Source organism: Colobus angolensis, unplaced genomic scaffold, assembly GCF_000951035.1.
Source record: "Colobus angolensis palliatus isolate OR3802 unplaced genomic scaffold, Cang.pa_1.0 Scaffold12, whole genome shotgun sequence".
In the NCBI taxonomy this organism is placed as follows: Eukaryota; Metazoa; Chordata; class Mammalia; order Primates; family Cercopithecidae; genus Colobus; species Colobus angolensis.
In genome coordinates, this window is record NW_012113141.1 from 10,634,193 (window position 1) to 10,644,671 (window position 10,479).

General features: G+C 38.1%; 1 protein-coding gene and 1 long non-coding RNA gene across 17 annotated transcripts in view; one reads left to right on the top strand and one right to left on the bottom strand.

Moving 5' to 3' along the window:
- The window catches only part of KCNMA1 (potassium channel, calcium activated large conductance subfamily M alpha, member 1), a 762,545-nt gene that overhangs the window by 249,948 nt on the left and 502,118 nt on the right, over positions 1-10,479 (bottom strand). The gene's annotated exons all lie outside the window — the stretch shown is intronic.
- The window catches only part of LOC105502253, a 16,932-nt gene continuing 14,839 nt past the window's right edge, over positions 8,387-10,479 (top strand). The window contains exon 1 of the long non-coding RNA XR_001000309.1: positions 8,387-8,402. This is a non-coding gene — a long non-coding RNA (uncharacterized LOC105502253). The remainder of the gene's footprint in view (positions 8,403-10,479) is intronic.

Sequence of the window (10,479 nt, forward strand, 5' to 3'; positions counted from 1 at the left end):
TATTACACCTCAGGCCAACTGACCCTTAAGGATACAACATTAACAAAGCATTAAACAAAAACTGCTTTAAAAAAATTTGTTTTGAAAAATATAAAGAGTTGTGAAAAAATATCTCAACTCAAAAAATCAACTAAATATCTCAGCGATTAAAATTCTGAACATCAAAATCTTAAAAGGCCAACTTAATGGAAGAATGGACATAGCCACACAGCAAAGTAGAGGGCTGGACTGTCACACAACCATCTGCAAACCAAGGGGCGCAGGAATGAAAAGTGCAAAAGTAAAACTAAGAGACCCAGAAAACAGGAATAAAGTTTTCAATATCCATGCAATTGAGCTGCCAGAAGGAAAAAATGAAGGAAATAGCAGGAAACATTTTAAATAACATTAAAGTTTCCTAGACCAAAAGAATGACCTGTATCCTCAGATTGGAAAGGTCTTTTAAGGGTCCAGCAGGTTAAATGTTAAAAGACCTAAGTCCAAGTATATCGTGGAGAAATTTTATAACATCGATGTGAAGAAATAAATCCCTTCAAAGCAACAAGAGCCAAATTATTGTCACAATTCTCCTGGCTTCACTGGTTGCAAGAAAACAAAAGAAGGATATCTTTACAATTCTCAGGACAGATTAATTTGAAGCAAGTAATATATACTTAGCCAGCTGAAAGAAAAATAAATCCAAAAGAAGTGAGATACAAGAAGCAACATGGAAAAGATAAAAGTAATGGATTTGTTTATGTGTTGACTGAGTATGTTTTAAATGAATAAATAATAACAATGATCTAAAATTGAAATCTCTGGAAATACATAGAAGATGGAGGTATGAAGGAGAGAGTGCAATGGGAAAAAGAAAGGTGTGCAGAAGTTCTTGTCTTGATAGGATATGATCATATATATTCATAGAAAAAAATTAGTTTAAGTATATGTATCAAAACCTTAAGGATATAAATTCCATAGCCCAGAGGAAAAAAAAAAGAACAAAGGAATTTAATCAAATGGAGAAAAGAAAAAAAGAACAAAAACTTTAACCCATCCAACAAAAAGGGAAAAAAAATAAAAGCTATATTAATCAGAAAACACAGTTACAATAGTAAAAGAGTCCAAATATATTTGCAATCATAATAAAATAAAATTAAAATTACTTTCACCTATGGAAAGACAGAGATTCACATGATGTGAAAACAACAACAATAACAAATTCCAGATGCATGCTATTTAAAACACATACATTGCAAACACAACACACAGAAAAGTTAGAAACGAAAGAATGGAAATTATGTGCCTGGCAAACGCTGACAACAGAGGAACAAATAGAGCAATGATTATATCAAATAAAGCGGAGGCTACTGCAAAAAATTATATAAAATTATATATAAAAATTATATTAAAAAAGAATTAAAAGTAATACCTCATATTGACAAAAGGAACAATCCACCAAGAATATGAAACTAAAAAATAAACTTTATACACCTAAAAGTATTACTTTGAGATAAAGCAAATATGACAAGAATGCACAAATATCAGATATTTAAGTAGCATTTAATCCCTTCGGATATATTCATATCTATATGTGTCTGAATGGATGGGCAGAAAGACACACACATATATTAGTAAACCAGGAACACACATTCTTTAGTAACAGCCATGAGCAGTCTCAAAAACTGACTACATATTAGGCCACAAAGAAATTTTATCAAAATCTAAAATGCAAAAATCATCTAAGTCACATTTACCACAAAGCAATAGAATAAGAAAATAATAAAAGAATGGCAACAATGACTAAGCAGTAGAAAAATAGACTATTATATCAGAAGAATTTTATAGACAATAAAGAGGTCATCACAAATCAAAAGGAAGACAGGCATCATTCAATGATGGACCTCATACCATAATGGAAATAAGTTTGAGATGAATTAAAAAGTAAACATGGATAACAAGGGACAGAAAAGTTGAGGAAAACGTAGGTATATATTTTTAGCCCTCTGAAAAGAAGAATTTCTAATTTCAGATGTAAAAGTAGTCATACAATCTTTGAAATATAGGCTCTGCCACCACCATATAAACATCAAAATTCTGCATGTTAAAAATCATAATAAAGACAATACCCAATGAAAACATAATCAAATATGATACAAAAAGGATAAATTCTTTATAATGTGAAAAGCATGTATGTAAAATACTATATCATTATTTGATAAGTAGGCAAAAATCACGAACAGGTACATCATGAAGTAGAAAATATGAATAGTAAATAATCATTAAATAAATTAATTAAATGAAACCATTTATGTTAACTTGGTTCAAATAAAAAAAATGCACACCATATGCAAAAACCAACTCATAATCAATTAATGACTTAAGATCCAAAACTGTGAAACTACTAGAAGAAAACATTGAGAAAGAGCCCCATGACAATGGTCTGGGCAATACTTTTTTGGAAATGGCCCCTAAAACTCAGACAATGAAAGCAAAAATGGACAAAGAGGATTACATCAAACTAAAAAGCTTGGCCCAACAAAAGAAAGAATCAATGGAGTGAAGAGACAGCCTACAGAATGGGAGAAAAATATTTGAAAACTATACATCTGATAAGGGTTTAATATTCAAAATATATAGAGAACGCAACTCAATAGCAAGAAAGTAAATAGCCCAATTAAGAAATGGGCAAAGGATATTTCTGAATATATTTCTCAAAAGGAGAAAGCATATAGCCCAACTAAGAAATGGGTAAAGGATATTTCTGAATGTATTTCTCAAAAGGAGAAATGCAAATAGCCAACAGTAAATGTTTAAAATGTTTGACATCACTATTTATCAGGGAAATGCAAATTAAAACTACAATGAACTATCACTTCACACCCGTTAGAAGGGTTATTATCGAAAAGACAAAAGGTAAGTGTTGGTAAGGATGTGGGAAAAAAGAACCCTTGCACACTGTTGATGGGAAGGTAAATTAGTACTATTTTCCTTTATGGAAAATGGTAAAAAGTTTCCACAAAAACCCAAAACTAGAACTACCATACAATCAAGCAACCCTACTACTGGGTATATATTCAGAGGAAATGAAATCAACGTCCTGAAGAGATGTCTGCACTCCCATGTTCTTTGCAGCACTATTCATAATAGCCAAGGTACAAAATCAACCTCAGTGTCCATCAACAGATGAATGAATAAAGAAAATGTGATATATATACACAATGGCATACTACTCAGCCATAAAAAGAATCAATCCTTTCATTTGCAACAATGTGGATGAACCTAGAGTTTATATTAAGTTAAATAAGCCATGCACAGAATGACAAATATCACATGACCTCACTCATATAAAAAAGCTGATTTCATACAAACAGGGGCTGGGGTGGTTGGAGGGAAGGGTGGTTGGGTAGATGTTGGTCAAAGGATACAAAATGTCAGTTAAATAAGAGAAATAAATTCAAGATATCTACTGTATAACATGGTGACTATAGTTAATAATCATATAGTATTCTTGAAAAATGCTTTAAAAATGTAAAAATAAAAGAAATGCAAATTAAACAAAAATAAGTAAGCATTGTATTTATTCTACTTAATAGCAATATATCGGAGTTTCACCTAGTGGAGATGGCTCTACAATGAACTAGTCTCATAATTCGACTGTGGATTTATAAACTGATAAAACCTTTTCAGAAAGTAATTCAGCATTATTAATCAAACTAATCCCATTTCTGGGAATATAGTCTAAGAAAATATAACAAAATATGGAAATATGCTACAGAAACAAAGATGCTTATTGCAGAATTGTTCGTTAAGCAAGAAAAATAGAAAGCAGCTTAAAATCCAAAAATAGGTCTTAAGTCTGGTACATCTTCTTTATAGGATATTATACATGCTCAAAAATTGTAACAAGGAAAATTTTTGATATAATGTTAAGTTAAAGAAGTAGAACGTAGAAATTAAAATAGCGATTACCAGGAACTGGGGGGAGAGGAAAAAGTAATTGTTTAATGGCTGTAGAGTTTCAGGTTTGCAAGATGAAAAAGTTCTGGAGCCCTGTTTTGCAACAATAGAACATCCTTAACATTACTGAACTGTACACTTAAAAATGGTTAAAATGGCAAATTTTATGTTATGTGCTCTTCACCACAATTTTTAAAAAAATAGGAAACTAGAAATGCTGGAAAAAAAAGGAAGGAAAAGATGAAGTGCATGTTCCCTATGTTAAAACTATGAAAACTATAGGGACATGTAAAATGTAAAAGTAGAAGAAAAGCATAAAATGATGACAGTGGTCATGTGACAAAGGCAGACATTTTGGATTTATTTAATATTCTTGAGCTTTTTAATTTTTTGTAATATTTATATCAAAATTTCTATTTTTATGCATAATTACTTATTGCTATAGTCATAAAGTCAGTGGCAAGTCAGGACTGGAATACACGTTTTCCTGGCTCCGAGCCCTGTACTTACGTGCAAGATTCAGTCATGTGACACCACTGGCTCCAGGTGAGGAGGACCCCCTGCCAGGGCTGTCCCTTCAGAGGGTCAAACTTGGTGCCCAGGGCCTGAACAACCAGGTGGGGCTCCTCCTGAGAACTAATGCTGTGGAATTTTAGCAATGACCAGCCAGACAGATTAAGGGATCTTGAGCTCCTTTCTCAGATAAAAGCAGAGTTACTGTACTGACAGAAATTGAGGGATAAACAGGTAAATGATAACTCACTCACTGTTCAGGGCTCCTGTGATCCCCAGAGAGAAAAGACTGGAGATTCATGCATGTGAGGCCCCGGGAGAGGACAAGATAGAAAACACAACAGCAAACACATCCAAGCCCATACCAGAAAGCCTGCCTGGGATTTCCAATTTGCTATTTTCCATTGCCTTTCACTACTTAATCTTTAAATCCAAAAAGCTGAAAGGTTCCAATAAACCTCTGTCGTTTCCAATCCCTGCAGCCCCATGCAAATCCTGAAGAGCAATTATTTTCGTGGTGTCTGACAAGGTCATTGTTATCTGGCCTTGCAGCTCAGAGGGATCACACCGAGGGCAGGCATATCAGGGTAAACGGAGGATGCATAGGAGCATGGGGAGGCTTCTTCAGGGTGATCCCCTGCACCCTGCTGCCATCACAGGTCCCACCTCCCATCCCCAGCTTGGTCACTGTGAGGACCACCTGCTTCTTAGCCCCAGCACAGAGTGAATCTGAGCCTCTCCTTCCCAGCTGGAGAAAGAAGACTGTCTCGCTTCCTCTCAAATGCCCCTGGGCTTTTGTTCCTGCAGTCAGAACGTGTGTTCTATAAACAGTTCTTGCTTGTCTGACCTTTTCACCATCCTTTCCTTTGGTAATTGTTCAGGCTGTTTTGCTCCCTACTTTTTTTTCTTTTTAAATTTTTTTGAGACAGGGTCTCACTTTGTCACCCATGCTGGAGTGCAGTGGCACGATCATAGCTCACTGCAGCCTTGACCTCCTGGGCTTAAGTGATCCTCCTGCCTCAGCCCCCCAAGTAGCCAGCCACCATGCCCGGCTAATTTTTTCTATTTTTTTTGTAGTGACAGAGTTTTGTCATGTTGCCAATCCTGGCTCCCTACCTTAACCCAGTCCTGGTTCCTGTTCTGACAGATGCTTAACATCAGTTGATATTCAGACTGAGATTGTCACCCATTCATTCATTCATTCATCCACACACATACAGGGAGTGCCTGCTTCCACCACCCCTTGTGGTTCCAGATGCTGCAGCACAGAGATGAGGCTCCTGCTTCCAGGTCTTCTATTTGAATAGAGGAGCCAGTAAGTAGAGAAACACATTTTTAAAAAGTAAACAAATAGGACTTACTGACTTTACCTCTTTATTTTGTTTTAAAATCATTTAATTTTTTTTAAGAGACAGAGTCTCACTGTCACCCATGTTGGGGTGCATGATCATAGCTCACTGGAGTCTTGACCTCCTGGACTCAAATAATCCTCTCAGCTCAGCCTCCCAACATGCTGGGATTACAGGCATGAACCATTTTGCCTGGTCTGACTTTACATCTTAAATATATGTGAAATAACTTATCTTTTCCCTCTCCACTGCCAGAACCATGGTTCGCACTGCTGTTACCTCCATCTGGACCAAGAGCCCTACACAGGTCTTCCTGCTTTACTTCTCTACCCCAGTGCCCCCAGGCCCCACCAGCATTCTCCAAAAAGCAGCCAGCATGGTCTTTTCAAATATCCATCAGATTACATTGCTCCCTGCTAAAAGCCATTACATGGCATCCATCTTACTAAAATTACATTTCAGATTCCTTATCTCACTCTGGAAGGCTTTCCATGGTCTCTGTTCATGTCATCACCACTCTCCATGTCCTCACACCCTGCACACAGTGTCTCTGCTCCACAAATATTTCCCAGATCGTCCTCAGCTCTAGGTCTTCCCTTCTATTTCTTTTCTCGGGAATGTTCTTCCCCCAGATCATTGCAAGGTTGGCTCATGGAAGTCTTCTCTGACCACCCGATCTGTAGCCCAGTCCTTCGCCGCCATTATGCATTCCTCTTTATAGGGTTTACCACAATCTAAAATGATCTCATTTGCTTGTTCAGGTGCCTGCCCCCTGCCCATTCCTCAGCAGACTATCTGCTCTATTGGGACAGGTGTCTCAATCACTGGCTCACCACCAAGTCCACCTTCTTCTAGAACAGTGGTGACTGGCACATAGTGAGTACTCACTACTGTAAATGAATACATGCATTAATCCTTTCAGAGGAAAAGTAAGAAGAGTATTGGATACTAAGTTAAACCCATGGTTTTACTCAATTATTCAATGTTTTCTCAGGAAATAGTGTATTTCCTCTTAGCTTAATAATTCCATCATTTGGTCTCTTCTCTCTAGTGGATTTAATCCTGATTCTCTCCAAGGCCAGATGTTACAGCACAGAGCAGCTCTTCTCTGTGATGAAGGGAGAGGAAATATAACAATCTGGCCGGCTGATTCTAGGGTTATAGACACAGAGGCATGAATATTTAGATTCCAGACATTTCAGCTGACAGAAACATTTTATGTCAGTTCTAATGAAAAGGATTGACTAGGTTTCACCTATTGCTTGCTAATTGGAATTTTGTTAGGCATAATTACATAATGCAGAAGTATTTGAGCTATGCCTACCCACATTAGAATCCTAAATGAGGTTTCAAAGGGACTACATTCCATTTTAAAGAAATTCCTAGTACTGCTAACTGTCCCGGAAATAAAAGCTATCCCTCCTTAAGACTGACATTTTTATGGAAAGAAATGTAGATTTAATCTATTTGTTTTAAACTCCAGTATATTATAGATGCCTAAATAAAGCCAAATGCCTATCAGAAAGCAGTTGAGAAAAGAAAATCTGCCTAGAAAACTATTCTTATGATCTCTGCTGGGTAAGAATAAAAAAGTACCACCCAAGACAGGCAAGACCACACTCCCATAGTCAAATGTAAGGAAAGAAAATGAGCCACAGCTCGCTGTAGCCCCTGAAAAAAAAATTATCAAAAGGTCCAAATGCCTCTTTTGAAAACACTGACTCACTGAAAATTATTGCCATATAATAAATAGGAAGCAAGCTATTACATTGTTTGCCAAACTTTCTCCCACATTTCTGAAATATATTCTTTAATAGCGCTAGAGGCCAGTTAAATTCATCTAGAAAGGAAGGAAAATATTTCTGCCTCATCCAGCACATCTGCATTGGGTGGGTATGCCAAGAAAACAGGAATCAAGGTGGCTATTACCTCTCCACTGGACGGTTCCCCAAATTCAGCCCACAGGGAAAGCACTTTTTTCCCCAGGCAGCCTCCAGGAATACAGAACACTGTTGGGAGGAGAACAACCATGGAGCGGGGAGTCCTTACCCCAGGATGCACAAACCCTACAGCAAGACACCAATGACTGCCGGAAGTTCGGCGGTTCCTCCTTCTCGGGAGCAGCAAGCCCAGACTTCACCCGGTAGCCATTATGGAACAGGTCCCCCAGGGACTTCTTGCGGTGCCTGCCGGGTCTGTAAACTTCTGTGCCGGTTCTGCTGGATGGGTGGTGGTACACCAGAATCTTACTGGGGATCATGGTAGAAGGAGGGAGACGGGCTAGGCTTTCAGCTCCCTTGCATTCACTTCTTGCAGGAGCCAATGCTCTGGAAAGACCTGGAGAAGCCTGTGTTCCTCTGACCCGTGCTGCAAACAGGTCCTCCTGTCCAGCACAGTGTAGGTCACCAGCATCTATGTCCTGGTGGAGCCAATAGACACTCTCTCCTCCCTCACCCTCCAGTCCCTCTTGCAAGAACCCCGGCATGCTCTGGGCACTGGGTACATGCAGCCACATCAGAAAGGCAGTTAAGAGGGGCGGGGGAAGCGCTCTGATCCACGATGTCCTGCGAGCTGATCAATCAGCTTCGCGCTGGAAATTACCATGTAAGCTCCTTTGAACATGGTTTAGGGGGATAGAAAAAGAAAAGGCTATAATTCTTCAAACCAAGTGGTACAGAATAGAGTGTGACAGAGGCTGCAGTTTGGGACCCACTAAGTCGTTTCTTTTATTTTAGTAATCCTGCTTGACAACTGAGGACTCATAAGGAGGACTCCCTTAGAGGACGTGATGAGCAACAAGAGAGAAAAACTGAATTGCCCCACTCCTACTGTCGTGGCCACCTCCCAGCACTAACATAACCCAAATACGCAAATCCTCTGCTACTCCTACATACAGGACTGAGGAAGAAGAGGGATGCTGGGCTTTCCAGAGGAAGATGGGAGGAGACACTCATCAGAGCTCCTTGGCCCACCCCCTACTTCTTTGTCCCATTGTTTTCAGCATTGTCTCTCATTACCAACCCCAGCCCCCTCTTAGGTCTCTATTACAGGCTACATTATGGATCCCCTACCCCTGCCAAATTCATAGGTTGAGGCCCAAACCCCAATGTCATGGTATTTGGAGATAAGGGACTTTAGGGAGTAATTAGGTTTAGACAAGGTCATGAGGATAGGGCCCTCGTGATGAGATTAGTGCCATTATAAGAAGAGAGACCAGAGAGTTTGCTTTTTCTCTCTTTCTGCCATATCAGGACACAGTGAGAGAGCAGCTGCCTGCAAGCCAGAAAGAGAGCCCTCACCAGAACCTGACCATGCTGGCATCCTGATCTCAGATGTCCAGCCTTCAAAACTGTGAGAAAATAAATCTCTGTTATTTCAGTCACTCACTTTTTGATATCTTGTTAAGGCAGCCCAGAGTTACTATGATAGCCTCCATTCCCAGGGAACTGAGTGTAAACAAAAATATGACACAGAGAGAGGGGAAACATTAAAAATATAAACAGGAAAATATCCACATTCCATAAGTTGTTAGTTGAGGTTCCCCATAATTTAATCCCCACCTATTTTTTTCAGACCTCTATTGGTGGAATTTTCAGAGAATAACATTTCTTCTCATTGTGGATTAGTTCATTCACCCGACCATGATGTACTGAGCATCTATTATGTGCCAAGCATTTTGCTGGGTACTGGGTATTTGCTGATTAACAGGAACAATGCACAAGTCCAGCCTCGGTGGCATTTATAGTATAATCAGAGAGTGAAACAATATATCATAACTATAATTAACAATTTGGGTAAAGTGCTGTAAAGAAAAACCCTAAGTAGTTATTTGAGTATGTGTATGTTATATAAATGTGTATCTGAGTGAATGTGTATGGAAAATGTGACATGCATATGAAAAAGGGCTTCACAATAATTCTGTATCCTAATGGTATAGGACCAGATAGCCAGGTGAAAAGATGGTGGTGAGGGCAATTTTTTTAGGCCAAGGGAACAGCAGGACAAATATATTGAAGAGGGAAGTATATAGCCTGGTCTTGACTTGAAAGAAACTCAATGTGTTTAAAAAGAAATTGGTGGGAAACTAACTCTTCAACACCTAAAGTTGTCTGGAAATGATGGACCTACAGGTAACTACAGGTCCTACAGACACTAAGAGGATAATTGTAAAGTATTAGGAATAATATTATGTCTCCAAAATTTGACACCCTGATGAAATGAAAAAATTCATTTAAAAATACAATTTTCTCAAACTGACACAAGAAAAAATAGAAAATGTAAACAGCTATATATCTGTTAAATATATTGAAATTTCAATTAAAAACATTACCACAAAGAAAATTTAAGGTTCAGGCAGTTTCTACTCAAGAATTCTACCAAATATTTATGGTGGAAATAATACCAATCTTACACAACCTCTTACAGAGACTAGAGGAAAAGAGAACCCAACTTGTTTTATAATGCCAGAATAATCATGACATTAAAAACGTAATAAGAATATTACAAAAAGAAAAAAATTACAGACAAATATATGTCATCAACATAGACACAACAATCCTTAAATAAATACTAGTCAAATGAATCCAGCAGCATATAAAAAGAATAATACCTCATAACCAAGTAAATAGAGTTTATCCCAAGAGCAAGAGATTGGTTTAAAAAATGAAAGTTGGCCGGGCGC